The sequence below is a fragment of the Aquarana catesbeiana genome, linkage group LG06 (assembly GCF_042186555.1).
Source record: "Aquarana catesbeiana isolate 2022-GZ linkage group LG06, ASM4218655v1, whole genome shotgun sequence".
Lineage (NCBI taxonomy): Eukaryota > Metazoa > Chordata > Amphibia > Anura > Ranidae > Aquarana > Aquarana catesbeiana.
Genome location: NC_133329.1, coordinates 32302559 through 32316569, shown reverse-complemented (window position 1 = coordinate 32316569; position 14011 = coordinate 32302559). Strand labels below are relative to the sequence as shown.

The window sequence follows — 14011 nt, the reverse complement described above, 5'->3', positions numbered from 1 at the left end:
CCTGCTCTCAATCTTTTGTTGGCGGAAATTGCGACAGCAAAAGTCCGATGGAGCGTACACACGGTCGGAATTTCCCACCAAAAGCTCACATCGGACTTTTCTTGTCGGAATTTCCGATCGTGTGTATGCGGCGTATGAGGCTTTGCAGCACAGCAAATTTGCTTTCTCATGCTCCAATTGGCTCAGACTCTCCTGCTCCTTGATTGGCTCAAGCTCCCCTGCTGGGGAGGGGGGGGGGTGAGTTGGATTTCACACAGATCCTCCCTGTTAGCTGCAATGAGAGATGCTGGCTGCCTCAACTACACCCACAGGTTCTGCTGCTAGGACAGGAGCAGTCTGGTGAGGAATCAGTGGCAGGTAATCAAGCCCTCTATAGTCTGATCAGAGAGCAATCCTGTGTTAGCTCCTGTACTGTATACAGACAGGAGGGAGAGAGCACAGCCGGCGCCTTCTCCTGTTTCTCACCTCCTCCCTGTACTACCCAGAAAGCTGTGCATACCGCTCTTGGATAAGGATTATGCAATTAGCGGACCTCCAGCTGTTGGAGAACTACAAGTCCCATGAGGCATAGCAAGACTCTGACAGCCACAAGCATGACACCCAGAGGCAGAGGCATGATGGGACTTGTAGTTTTGCAACAGCTGGAGGTCCGCTAATTGCACGTCCCTGCCTTAGGGGTTTGCAGGGTGATCAGTGCCCTCAGTGCATGAAGATCGTCCAACTACAAACCACAGGATACGATGACAAATGACCATCACCTCATTTTATAAGTCGATGATCCCCACCATTACCAGTATAATAAAAAAAAAAAATTCCACTATATATATCATAGTTTGTAGACGCTATGACTTTCACGCAAACCAATTAATATACACTTATTGGGATTTTTTTTTTTTTACCAAGGACATGTAGCAGAAGAAGAAAGAAATTTGTTTTTATTGGATATGTTTTATAGCAGAAAGTAATTTTTTTTTTTCAAAATATTCATTCCTTTTTTGTATATATATATATGAAACCCATCAGTTTTATCAAATGAATTTTAATGATGTACAAAAAATATTCAAATATTTTTTTAAAACATATTTTGTATTTATTCACACCTATAAAGTCCCCCAAATTCTTTATATTTTCTCTAATCAATATTGGGATGTGGTGCCAATTTGTTCTTTCTTCATTTAGAACTAAATAGTAACCTAATTAATGTCAATATACTGTACATATAGTAATAGTTTTTTAGAGAGTAAACCAATAAAGCGAACAGTTCAGAAATAAAGTAATTCAATAATGCAACATTTTCCAAGAATGGGGGTCCGTCCTTGTTGTCCACCAGATGTTGGGTGTCTTCTGGGGTTGGCTCTGGCCTGCACTCAGCTTTATGTTTTTATTATTTTTCACGTGCATAAAATATGCCTGCTCCAAAAGCCACTCCAACGCTCGCCCCAATCACAGCTCCTGCTGGGCCTGCAATCGCACCGGCCAAGCCCACGACTCCACCTCCTACGACACAGTGAAAACTCACCGAGTACTTGTTGAAGAGCTTTGAATATTCAGTGCAGAAATGTTCTTGTTTTTCTTCCAAGAGAGACCTCATCTCGTTCATGAACGTCTCCTTCTCCTCATTGTTCCCTACTTTCAAGACTCTCTCATATTTATTCAGAAGAGCTTTAAACTGCTGGCTGACCCTGGTCCTCATTTCAGATGGCCACACACTGAACGGAGAAGCAGTGAGCTGTAGGAAGAAAAGGACAGTGAAATGATGACGTTGTATTTGTCCAGCTTGGTACGGAAATGGAAAATTTGGTGCCATGACAATGGCATCAAGCCCAAAATTTGTAAAAAGGAACAGGTGAGCTAGAGTAAAAATAAAGGCAGCAGGTGTCACATTAAAAAAATAGAAAGATAGGGAATCATGGGTGTTTAGCGACGACCCCTTAGTACTGTGATGGCAAACTTTGGCACCCCAGATGTTTAATGCCCCGTACACATGATCGCACATTCTGACAACAAAATCAATGGATTTTTTTCCCGACGGATGTTGGCTCAAACTTGTCTTGCATACACACGGTTACACAAATCTTGTCGGAAATTCCGAACGTCAAGAACGCGTGCAGAATTGTGTACGGACCTTCGGAATTTACGATTTTTGTTTTCGGAAAATTTGAGATCCAGATCTCAAATTTTGTGTGACGGAAATTCCGATGGAAAATGTCCGATGGAGCCTACACACAGTTGGATTTTCGGGCAACAAGCTCCCATCGAATATTTTCCGTCAGAAAATCTGACCGTGTGTACGCGGCATTAGGACTACATTTCCCATGGTGCTCATGCACTCTGCAGTGTAGGTGAGCGTCATGGGAAATGTAGTTCCAAAACATCTGGGGTGCCAAGGTTCGCCATCACTGCCTTAGTATGTCTAATATCACCAACATACAAAATATATTCTAAAACATCATATCTTTATTACAAAAGCATTAAAAAAAAAATGTACATAAAAAAGGTGGGCAATATAAACCCACTATACATAAAAAAGGTGGGCAATATACTCCCACTATACATAAAAAAGGTGGACAATATACTCCCACTATACATAAAAAAGGTGGGCAATATACTCCCACTATACATAAAAAAGGTGGACAATATACTCCCACTATACATAAAAAACACAAATAGCAACAGTCAGGTTGAAAAAATTCTCATGCGTTTCGTGGCTACAGCCACTTCTTTAGGGATTCAATGTTTCTTTATCCGACTCAAAGCCTAGTGAACACATCATGTCAGCTCAGATTATGAGGAGACACATATTGGATCCCAAAACAAGGATATCAGTCCTTGGGAAATGGAGCAGACTAGAAAAATGACACCAAACCCCCGGACCTGATTTATAAATTCTCCCCCCTCTTTTTCTGATCAATGCGGGCGTTGTGGCAAAGAACCCGGGTACATTTCTCCATATTTGGTGGGACTGCCCGACACTCCAACCCTTCTGGCATCAAGTGCACGATTTGACAATAACGGTGTCCTTGCTCCTGCTGGAGTTTTGCCCAGCACAGGATCTCCTACATCTAGCTAAAATACTTAAAAAAAAATGGTACTATAAGTCGGTTGCTATCAGTGGCGGTGCGTCCATAAAGGGTGCAGGAGCGCCGCCCCCTCTCTCCTGGCACCGCTCTATCACCATAGAGAGATTCATGCACTGCATGAATCTCTCTATGGTCGCCGCTGACACCCCCCATTCAGGTGTCCGGCCCCTTTTCGGGCGCCGGGCACCTGAATTACAGCGGCGGGGGTGTTTTTGGAAGCACCCAATTAGAGCCGTAGGCGCCCAAAAAAAGGTGAACGGTGGGCGCAATACTGTGCGTTCGCTGTTCACTTAGCGTTGTGTTAGGAATTCACTTTGCTAACACTGAACTGCCTCTCAGCCAGTCAGGTGCTTGGGTCTGTTACCTGTCACCTGATTGGCTGAAATGTCAGGAGCTGGGATTGAACGCCTGATCGAGAGGACGGAAGAAGACATTGAGGAGCGTGCAGGACACCGCCGCTGACCCGCTGCGAGACAGGTAAGTGCTGGGCGATGCACACTGGCAGCATTTGATGGGGCACAGTAGCGGCAACTGATGGACACACTGGCAGCATTTGATGGGGCACAGTAGTGGCAATTGATGGGTACAGTGGCTGCGTTTGATGGGCACAGTGGCTTCATTTGATGGGCACAGTGGCTGCGTTTGATGGGCATAGTGGCTGCGTTTGATGGGCACAGTGGCAGCAATTGATGGGCACAGTAGCTGCGTTTGATGGCGCAGAGTCTGCAATTGATGTTTTTTTTTTTCAGTTTGTTTGCACCCCCCCCCCCTAAAATTTTGAGCACCAGCCACCACTGGTTGCTATGCATATGATTAACGCTGCTAGGATGTGTATACCAGTCCATTGGCAGTCTTCATCCCCGCTTTCCAAGACTGAATGGTTTATTCAAATGAATCGTGTCGCTGAGATGAAGGAACTGGTCTATATACTGCCTTGGATAATATTTCCAAATTCACTGCTATATGGGAAGCCTGGACAGCCTTTAAAAGCTCCCAACTATACCAAGACCTTATAAATAATGTAAACTGATTCTCAACTGGGGCAAGTACCCCCGAACTTAAAGGCAGAATCGGGCTTGCGCTACTGGCGTGACGCACTTTAGTGTTCTGACCACTGGAAGCTGGAGATGGTAGGCGGTGATTCCCTCACCCCCTCTCCTCATTACGCCCTTATCCTCTTCCTCCCCTCCCCCTTTTTCCCTACACCCCCCCCCTTTTTTTTCCTAGTCCCAGAGAGTAAGGGGATTCACTTAATTTTTACCTGCTACTGAAGGTAACGACCAAAGGAGATTGGAAGATTTGGAGCCACTTGCTAAACATGGTTCATTAGCATTAGATCTGTGGCCTCTCACCCATGTATTTCCACTTTTACACAATAAGTTCTGATGAGATTGATAGAGAAAGTTGTTCCGCTATAGGCCAGGACTAATAAAGCTCATTCTTCCATCCTCCCCATTCTCCCCCCCCCTTTTTTTTTGTTGGTCGTTTGTGTTCTGGAGTTCTTCTTTCCCTCTCCTAGGGCAGTGATGGCGAACCTTGGCACCCCAGATGTTTTGGAACTACATTTCCCATGATGCTCATGCACTCTGCACAGTAGGTAAGCATCATGGGAAATGTAGTTCCAAAACATCTGGGGTGCCAAGGTTCTCCATCACTGTCCTAGGGTGTGTACAGCTAAACATTGTTACCCCATCTGAGAATAGGCTTGAAGTTTAGACAGGTAGATTTCAGCAGAACAGAAATATAACATACAGTCAGGTCCATAAATATTGGGACATCGACACAATTCTAATCTTTTTGGCTCTATACACCACCACAATGGATTTGAAATAAAACGAACAAGATGTGCTTTAACTGCAGACTTTCAGCTTTAATCTGAGGGTATTTACATTCAAATCAGGTGAACGGTGTAGGAATTACATCAGTTTGTATATGTGCCTCCCACTTTTTAAGGGACCAAAAGTAATGGGACAGATTACCAATCTGTTGATCTTGGTCTCATCTGTCCATAGGATGTTGTTCCAGAACTGTGAAGGCTATGAAACCCAGCGTCTGGTGATGTCTATGCATTCCAGACTCCAGGCTGTAATTGACTGTAAAGGATTTGCAACCAAGTATTAAAAAGTGAAAGTTTGATGGATGATTGTTAATCTGTCCCACTACTTTTGGTCCCTTAAAAAGTGGGAGGCACATATACAAACTGTTGTAATTCCTACACCGTTCACCTGATTTGGATGTAAATACCCTCAAATTAAAGCTGAAAGTCTGCAGTTAAAGCACATCTTGTTCATTTCATTTCAAACCCATTGTGGTGGTGTATAGAGCCAAAAAGATTAGAATTGTGTCAATGTCCCAATATTTATGAACCTGACTGTATGTAACTATTTTGGGCTCATAGAGTCATTTATGTTTATATTCTATTCCAAAATTTTCAATAAAATTTTTATGCAAATAAAAATAAAGAAAATGACACCAAAGGATGCATGCGGTACATTGGAAAACACAATATGCTTCACATATGAAGGCTACGTCAGTGGCTAATGAATGTTCCCATTATATTAGATGGCAATAAAAATATCTCCAGGCAGCCAACAGTCAGATGGATAACCATATCGAGAGGGGAGGTTTAATGGTTACTTACAGGGCATCCAGTATTTACAGCACTTCACTTTTTCCACATTTTGTTATGTTACAGCCTTATTCCCAATGGATTAAATTCATTATTTTCCTCAAAATTCTACAAACAATACCCCATAATGACAATGTGAAAGAAAATCATTTGAAATTCAAATTTATTTAAAAAAAAAAAAGGAATGAAAATAAATAAATAAAAATAATCACATGTACTGTACATAGGTATTCACAGCCTTTGCTCAATACTTTGGTGAAGCTCCTTTGGCACCAATTACAGCCTCGAGTCTTTTCGAGTATGATGCTACAAGCTTGGCACACCTATTTTTGGGCAGTTTCTCCCATTCTTCTTTGAAGGACCTCTCAAGCTCCATCAGGTTGGATGGGGAGTGTCAGTGCACAGCCATTTTCAGATCTCTTCAGAGATGTTCAATCGGGTTCAAGTCTGGGTCTGATCAATGAGAAAAATGAGAAAATTTGTTTTAGATTTTCTTCACCTTCAGTCCATATCATGAAGATATCATCAATATAGCGGTAATATCTGTATGGCTTTTGTTGTATGCTGTTCAGGAATTTGTCCTCCAGGTCAGCCATAAATAAGTTTGCATATTGGGGTGCCATTTTGCTTCCCATAGCAGTACCCATACACTGGAGATAGATGTCATTATTGAAAGTGAAGTAGTTGTGTGTAAGAATGAATTCGATGAGCTGTGTCACATCCTCAGCAGTGTATTTGTGGTTTGGTGAGGATGATAAGAATCTGTGACATGCCGCCAACCCATCCTTGTGAGGGATGTTACCGTACAGAGATTCTACATCCATAGTGACTAGAAGTGTATTAGGTGGTAATTGTTGTATATTGTTCAGCTTGTTCAGAAAATCAGCGGTGTCCTGCAGGAAATTCGCAGTGTTCATGACTAAAGGTTTTAACATGTTTTCTACAAGGCCTGAGATATGTTCGGTAAGTGTATTCATACCTGTTATGATGGGTCTGCCTGGATTTCCTGGCTTGTGAATCTTGGCCAGCATGTAGAAGTCTCCAATTTCTGGATTATCCGGAATTGCATTGGTGAGTTCTGAATGTAGGTGGCTTGGAATTTTTCTAATGAGACCTTTAAATTGCTTAGTAAAATCCTGGGTCGGATCATAATCCAGTCTTTTGTAGTAAGTAGTATTTGCCAGCTGCCTCTGGCCCTCTTGTATATATTTGTCTGTATCCATCACAACGACTGCTCCCCCTTTATCTGCTGGTGTGATGGCTATGGCCTGATTATTGCGCAGATCATGTACAGCTCTTCGCTCCAGTGGTGAAAGGTTGTATAATGTTTTCTTTTGCTGGGTGGATATCAGGGATGTAACTCGCAGCCCGAAGCTGTCAATATTGGTATCCAGTTTGGGGTTACGTCCTTGTGGAGGTGTGAAGTTGCTGTTCTTTTTCTTTTTGTCACCTCCTATTGTCCTAGGATTCATTTCCTTACTGTGAAAATATTCTTTGAGCCCTAATCTCCTAAAGAATTCCTCCATATCTGACCTGTAAATTCTCGAATTTGGTGGTTGGGCAGAATGGGAGGCCTTTGGAGAGGACTGTTATTTCTGGTGTGGAAAGTTTATGATTTGACAAATTTATGATTCCGAGTTCCTCTGTTATATCCACATTTTCCGTCAGGTCAGCATTTACACAAGGGATACGTTGGGATTCTGGATCGGGTTCCAAGTTGCTGATAGCAGGAGTTATAGAGGTTGTGTTTGTTTTGTGTTGTTTAGGTTGTATCCAAAAGGTCTGCTCTTGATGTAGCTTTTGGAGATTTTTTTTTGCTTCCTGTTCATGGCAAGTTTTTGCAGTTGTCTTTGTAAGGTTTCAATTTCATTCTTAGGTTAATGTTTGTAGGGTCCAATGATGTTGAGGTTTCAAACACCAACCGCTTTGGATCCCTGATTGTTTCCCTTTTACCATACAGTTTATGAATGAGGTTGTTCCTTAACCTTTCGCTGGTACGTCTGCAGAGTCCTTCTGCATAAGGAGAGTTCAGTGTATTTGCACAAGGATTTTTAATCCGGAGACCTTGTGGTATGAGATTCCTCTTTTTGCATCTTGAGAGAAAGAAGATGTCGCTGTTGACCTGTGTTTCCTTTGTGATCAGGTTGGTTAACTGCTTCTTCATACAGCTATATGCAGTATCTTCCATCATACTTGAGGTGATTGTAGCCATATTAGTGCAATTGTGACAGAGAAAATTGAGTGCATAAGATAAGGCTGTAACATAACAAAATGTGGAAAAAGTGAAGCGCTGTGAATACTTTCCAGATGCACTGTAGCCTTATATTTAAACTGCTCCCAATACACCAATAGGTCATTGGTAGCCGAGAGGGTCCCTTGGTCTCCCGTCACATAATGAATGTTTTTGTTTAGAAAAGAAAGTTGCAATGTTAAGTAAAATGTTTTAGATTAGGAATGGGGATGAACATCATCACAGAGATCACAAGCCTTTTGAAGGCCGTTTCCCTGTAGGACCTCCCTAAAAAAAAAAAAAAAAAATGTATTTAGAGTTTACGCAAGCCTTATGAAGCTCTGAGAACAGGGGTGGACTGACCATTCGGGCACTCAGGCATTGCCCGAGGGCCCCATCAGGGTTGCCAGCCTCAATAAAACCAGGGACAGTATGTAAAAATCTGTGTTTTTTTAAAAATCCCAAGATTATAGCTGCCCCACCTCTCCAGTACCTTTTCAGTGTGTGTGTGTGTATATTTTGTGTCTGTGTGTGTATACTGTATGTGTGTGTATACTGTGTGGCCCCATAATCTATTGCCTGGGGGCCCCATAATCTCCTATTCCCCGGGGGCCCCATAATCTTCTCCTATTGCCCAGGGGCCCCATAATCTTCTCCTATTGCCCGGGGGCCCCATGAGTTGTCAGTCTGCCCCTGTCTGAGAATACACTTGTTCTCCCAAAATAGTACAGAGGCTGCCATCCACAGACACAGTTCCATGCAATGCCCTTCAGGGTAGTGTCCTCCAGAAAATAATCCATTAGTAATCTTCTCCAGGACCTCAGCTCAGCAAAGTCTCAAACGGCAATTCTTGTATCACTATAGCTTCCTCCCTGCAGTATAGTAGCCCCAGGAGAACTGGAACCCTCCTAGAAGTGGAAAAAAAAACAACCCTGCCCAGCCCAACCCCCCAAATGTTTATCACCTTTCCAGCCACCTTCTGGATTCAAGGAGGAATGATAAATATGCCTGACTGAATATTTGATCCTCCCTGCCCTATATTCTGGAAGCTTCTTACAGAAGCAGCCCTGACCAGACAAAATAGCATGCCAGACCTCCAGGGACCAGGCTAATCATTCCCCCAAACTTTTTAAATCTTCTAATTTTACTTTGTAACTTTCACTTCTAAAAACTTTCGAGCATGCATTCAGATGCAGCTTGCCTAGGAACGCCCCACTCCTCAACCTCAAGACATGGCCATCTGGACCAGTTTCTTGCTTGTGACAGCAGTGGACCATGTTTGCGCAAAGTACAGTATGTATATATGCTGAAATCAGGGGAGGAAAAGACGAGGGGCTACACAGAGAGGATCTGTAGGAGGAGTTCTGTCCTCCTCTCCGCTGCTGACTGAGACAAGGTGGGGGGGGGGGGTGGAGACGAGAGGGAAGGAGGGGGTGCCACAATTGCAGGAGAGGTGCGAGGGCCACATGAAAAAAAATCACCCAGCGGGCAGGATTCAGCCCGCAGGCCCTATATTTGATGTGCTCCAACAGGATGTGTCTAATGCCCCGCACACACGAGTAGGGTTGAGCTTCAAGTTCGACTCGAACATCGGCTGTTCGCAAGTTCGCTGAACAGCGAACAATTTGGGGTGTTTGCGGCAAATTCGAATACCGCGGAACACCCTTTAAAAGTCTATGGGAGAAATCAAAAGTGCTAATTTTAAAAGGCTTATATGCAAGTTATTGTAATAAAAAGTGTTTGGGGACCTGGGTCCTCCCCCAGGGGACATGGATCAATGCAAAAAGGAGTTTTAAAAACGGACGTTTTTTCGGGAGCAGTGATTTTAATAATGCTTAAAGTGAAACAATAAAAGTGTAATATCCCTTTAAATTTTGTACCTGGGGGGTGTCTATAGTATGCCTGTAAAGGGGCGCATGTTTCCTGTGTTTAGAACAGTCTGACAGCAAAATGACATTTCAAAGGAAAAAAAGTCATTTAAAACTCGTGGTTATTAATGAATTGCCGGTCCGACAATACACATAAAAGTTCATTGATAAAAACGGCATGGGAATTCCCCACAGGGGAACCCCGAACCAAAATTAAAAAAAAAAAAAAAAAAAAAACAAGGTGGGGGGTCCCCCTAAATTCCATAACAAGGGGACCCCCAGATCCCGGCCCTCCCCCCTATGTGAAATTTTGTACCCCTACCATTTCACTAAGAAACTGTCAAAATGTTAAGAATGACAAGAGACAGTTTTTGACAATTCCTTTATTTAAATGCTTCTTCTTTCCTCTTTCTTCTATCCTCCTTCGGTTTCTTCCTCCATCTTCTTCTTCTTCTGGTTTTTCTGGTTCTTCTGGTTCCTCCTCCGGTGTTCTCGTCCGCCATCTCCTCCGCAGCGCCGGCATCTTCTTCCCTTCTTCTCCTCGGGCCGCTCCGCATCCATGATGGCATGGAGGGGAGGCTCCCGCTCTTCTTTTCATCTTCTTCTCGGGCCGCTCCGCATCCATGATGGCATGGAGGGGGGCTCCTGCTGTGTGACGCTTCTCCTCTTCTGACGGTTCTTAAATAAAGGGGGGGGCAGGGCCACCCGGTGACCCCGCCCCCCCCCCTCTGATGCACAGTGACTTGACGGGACTTCCCTGTGGCATTCCCCGTGACGCCACAGGGAAGTCCCCTCAAGTCACCGTGCGTCAGAGGGGGGCGGGGTTACCGGGTGGCCCCACCCCCCCATTATTTAAGAACCGTCAGAAGAGGAGAAGTGTCACACAGCGGGAGCCTCCCTCCATGCCATCATGGATGCGGAGCGGCCCGAGGAGAAGAAGGGAAGAAGACGCCGATGCCGCAGGGGATGATGCCGGACGAGAACACCGGAGGAAGAACCAGAAGAACCAGGAGAACCAGAAGAAGATGGAGGAAAAAACCGAAGGAAGATAGAAGAAAGAAAAAAGGGGCATTTAAATAAAGGAATTGTCAAAAACTGTCTCTTGTCATTTTTAACATTTTTGACAGTTTTTTTCTGAAATGGTAGGGGTACTTTTGTACTCCCTTACCATTTCACACAGGGGGGAGGGCTGGGATCTGGGGGTCCCCTTGTTAAAGGGGGCTTCCAGATTCCGATAAGCCCCCCGCCCGCAGACCCCCACAACCACCGGCCAGGGTTGTGGGGATGAGGCCCTTGTCCTCATCAACATGGGGACAAGGTGTTTTGGGGGGTTACCCCAAAAGCACCCTCCCAATGTTGAGGGCATGTGGCCTGGTACGGTTCAGGAGGGGGGGGCGCTCTCTCGTCCCCCCCTCTTTTCCTGCGGTCTGCCAGGTTGCTGTGTTCGGATAAGGTTCTGGTATGGATTTTTAGGGGGACCCCACGCCGTTTTTTTTTTTTTTAATTTGGGCGTAGGGTTCCCCTTAAAATCCATACCAGACCTGAAGGGTCTGGTATAGATTTTGAGGGGGACCCCACGCCAATTTTTTTTTTTTAATTTTGGCTGAGGTTCCCCTTAATATCCATACCAGACCTGAAGGGCCTGGTATGAAATTTAGGGGGACCCCCCACGTCATTTTATTAAAAATTTTGGTTCGGGGTTCCCCTGTGGGGAATTCCCATGCCGTTTTTATCAATGAACTTCTATGTGTATTGTCGGACCGGCATGTGTATTGTCGGACCGGCAATGCATTAATAGCCGTTTTAAATTACTTTTTTTCCTTTGAAATGTCATTTTGCTGTCAGACTGTTCTAAACACAGGAAACATGCGCCCCTTTACAGGCATACTATAGACACCCCCCAGGTACGAAATTTAAAGAGATATTACACTTTTATTGTTTCACTTTAAGCATTATTAAAATCACTGCTCCCGAAAAAACTGACGTTTTTAAACTTTTTTTTGCATTGATCATGTCCCCTGGGGCAGGACCCAGGTCCCCAAACACTTTTTATGACAATAACTTGCATATAAGCCTTTAAAATTAGTACTTTTGATTATTCATGTTCCTGTCCATAGACTTTAACGGTGTTCGCGTGTTCTAACTAATTTTTTGCCTGTTCGCATGTTCTGGTGCGAACCGAACAGGGGAGCGGAATTTCCATCAGAAAAATCTTGGGATGGTTTTTCTGACGGAATTCCGCTCAAGCTTATCTTGCATACACACGGTCACACAAAAGTTCTCTGAACTTTCGACCATCAAAAACGCGGTGACTTACAACACTACGACGAGCCGAGAAAATGAAGTTCAATGCTTCCGGGCATGCATCGAATTGTTTCCGAGCATGCGTGTTTTTTTGGCGCGTCGGAATTGCATACAGACGATCGCATTTTCGGATAGGAACTTTTTCCGACCGAAAAATAGAGGACATGCTCTCAATCTTTTGCTGGCTGGAATTCCGCCAGCAAAAGTCTGATGGAGCGTACACACGGTCGCATTTTCCGACCAAAAGCTCTCATCTGACTTTTGCTGGCAAAATTTCCGCTCGTGTGTATGGGGCATAAGCTTGTGTGTTACAATAATGGAGGTCTGACAAACCACAAACTATGTGGAGAGAATGGGATTTATGAAAGGAATGCATACAGGTAAAAAAAGCAATTTTAGCTTTAGTATCACTAAGTATTTTTTTATTTTACTGTGGCTTATTTTTGTGTTTGTAATACATTTTTTTCTGTAACTATTTCCTTCCTACTTTTTTCCGCTTTAGCCCCGGAAAGGTTTTACCCACTTTATGACCAGGCCATTTTTTTGCGATACGGCACTGCGTTACTTTAACTGACATTTACGCGGTCGTGCGACGTTGTACCCAAATAAAACGTATGTCATTTTCCCCACAAATAGAGCTTTTTTATGGTGGCATTTGATCACCTCTGCGCTATACAGATACGTGATCTGGTGCAGAGCGGCTGCCCTGCCGCAGTTAATCTATGGTGGGCGGCCGCTAACATTAAGCTAAAATTTCTGAATTCTCCAACTAGAAGTTATGACCTCCACCTCTTTGTGGGCACTATCATGGTGTAAACTCCGTTACATTCCTATCTGAGAGGGGCAGCGAGTGATGGACATCTTTTTTTAGAAGTCATAATTACAACAGCAGATGCTGTGAACTTTTCGTGCTTGCATTTAAAACAAGTGGTGGCGACTACACTACGTGTAAAGGGTTGACTGACAAGTTGACCTGCCCCCAGTTATTGTCCCTTTCAGTCTGCTAGTGCTTAGATTGATGTCCCAGAGCAGGAAAATCTCTGTGCAAGGTCTGAGAGAGTATTTGTCACACTAATATTCTATTGGCAAATATTGAAAATTCATAAACAAATATATCTATCTATCTATCTATCTATCTATATATATATCTATCAGGTAATGAGTGTTCTGTTCTATTACCTTCTGCTCCAGCAGGAATTTCTCAAATTCATTTTCAATGGTTTTCATGTTTTGGAATTTTCATTTGAAAAAAACACCTGGTGAGAGAAATGGACACTTACCTTAGTAAATGAAGGAAGACAAAAATTAAAATCTCAGTTTGCAAAGACTACCCAATCACATGCAAAGAAAAGAAAAAAAAAATTTTTTTTTTTTTTGGATGATTAACACTTCCCACCCGTAGGCGGTATATACAGTTAGGCCCATATATATGTAGCCATGTTGTTAGCACTACTGACAAACAATCCGTCAAATCACAGAACTTCATGCATCCTTTCCAGAGACAATGAACAGTCTTTTGCAAGGTTTGTTTTTGTTGTTTTATTGGGGGGTACAACTTGGATAGGACTATGGGATGCCCATAGAATTAATCATTGCCATCATATTTACAAATTTCAATATACTTTGATCATAGTTAGAGCCTGAAGATTGAATGTGCATACGTGACCAAGTGGAAATCTTCTCCTGCAGCTCCCTGCAGACTGTAATGCCGCGTGCACACGAGCGGATTTTCTGTTGGAAAAATCTTGGATGGTTTTTCCGACGGGATTCCGCTCAAGCTTGCCTTGCATACACACGGTCACACAAAAGTTCTCTGAACTTTTGACTGTCAAGAACGCGGTGACGTACAACACAACAACGAGTGAAGAAAATGAAGTTCAATGCTTCCGAGCATGCGTCG

At 43.6% G+C, this 14011-nt stretch overlaps 1 long non-coding RNA gene across 1 annotated transcript; it reads right to left on the bottom strand.

Moving 5' to 3' along the window:
- Nucleotides 1–1023: 1023 nt before the first annotated feature.
- On the bottom strand, nucleotides 1024–13984 carry LOC141148269 (uncharacterized). The gene is made up of 2 exons (XR_012245190.1): nucleotides 13291–13984; nucleotides 1024–1729 (listed from the first exon to the last, which is right to left on the bottom strand). It is a non-coding gene; the product is annotated as an uncharacterized lncRNA (long non-coding RNA).
- Nucleotides 13985–14011: the final 27 nt, after the last annotated feature.